This window comes from Frankliniella occidentalis, unplaced genomic scaffold (genome assembly GCF_000697945.3).
Source record: "Frankliniella occidentalis isolate FOCC.00 unplaced genomic scaffold, Focc_3.1 Scaffold5, whole genome shotgun sequence".
NCBI classification, from domain to species: domain Eukaryota; kingdom Metazoa; phylum Arthropoda; class Insecta; order Thysanoptera; family Thripidae; genus Frankliniella; species Frankliniella occidentalis.
This window is the reverse complement of record NW_026267135.1, coordinates 1,144,717-1,145,751: the sequence shown is the minus strand read 5'-3', so window position 1 is coordinate 1,145,751 and position 1,035 is coordinate 1,144,717. Positions and strand designations below refer to the sequence as shown.

The 1,035-nt window shown below is 68.7% G+C and overlaps 1 protein-coding gene across 1 annotated transcript in view; it reads left to right on the top strand.

Moving 5' to 3' along the window:
• The first annotated feature begins 194 nt into the window (after positions 1–194).
• Positions 195–1,035, top strand: part of LOC113214273 (glycine receptor subunit alpha-2) — a 24,574-nt gene continuing 23,733 nt past the window's right edge. The window contains exon 1 of the mRNA XM_026433582.2: positions 195–768. The gene's annotated coding sequence lies outside the window, so the exon portion shown is untranslated. The remainder of the gene's footprint in view (positions 769–1,035) is intronic.

The following is a 1,035-nucleotide window of genomic DNA, read 5'->3' as shown; positions in this document are numbered from 1 at the left end:
GAGCCCCGAAGGGGGGCGTCTTCTGGCCGGCAGGACGGACAGGGCAGTGCCTCTCGGCCCCTCGCCCCCCACACGGCGCGCCAGGAGCACGGTGCGGACCCGGTCGCTCAAAGCCAACACGCCACGCCGCAGGCGCCGCTCCCGGGGGTGGACACGGACGGGAGGGGGAGGGCCTGCAGTCAGCGCCTGCCGGGCGGGGGCGGGCCGGGGCCGCGGCAGTCGGTGCCGGGGGTGGACACGGAGCGACGGCAGGGCGTCACCATGGCCGGGCAGGCGCTCGAGTGTGTGTAGGTGTGTGTGTGTGTGTGCTACAGTGCGGCCCCGAGGATGACGGCGTAGCGCAGCACGGCCGCGCCCCCGAGCCCTGACACCTGGGCGACGACGACGACGACGAAGCCGCCGCCGCGGTCGCTTCTGCAGCAGCCGCGCCCTCCTTGGCCGACCGACCGGACCATGCCGACGACGCTGGGTGGCGGGCCGGCGCCGGGCCGGGCGGCAGGTCCGGGGCACTCGTAGATGGGGGCGCTCGCGCCGCCCTGCCGGCCCTGCCGGCCCTGCCCCAACCACGCACAAGCTGGCCTCCGGCCTGGACGCCCTCGACGCCGCCGGCCTCTGCTGAAGCGACCTGGCCGCCGACGACCTAGCTGACGGCCTCGCGGGCGGCCTCCACGGCGGACGAGCGGTACCGAGGGCGCTCGCCCGGGCCAGGCTGACGATGCGTCTGGACGACGTCGCCCACGACGCCCGCCGAGCCTGCGCCTGCCTTCGGTAAGGGCGTGAAGGACTGGTCGGAGAGCTCCAGGGTAGAGGCGTAGGTTGGAAAGAGTAATTATTGCTGGGCGACGGTGGTGTGGACAGCGCTGTTTTTGCGAAAGGAGGATGAGGAATTGTAAAACACAATTTTGAAACGTTCGAAACGCGCAGTCGTGGGCCCCAATTAAAGTTGACGTAAGGGAAGGAGAATAGATTCCACCCACATGGTGTTGAATCGCCGTAAGTTTTAAACTTCTTTTGTCAAAATGTGTTTTTTTTATC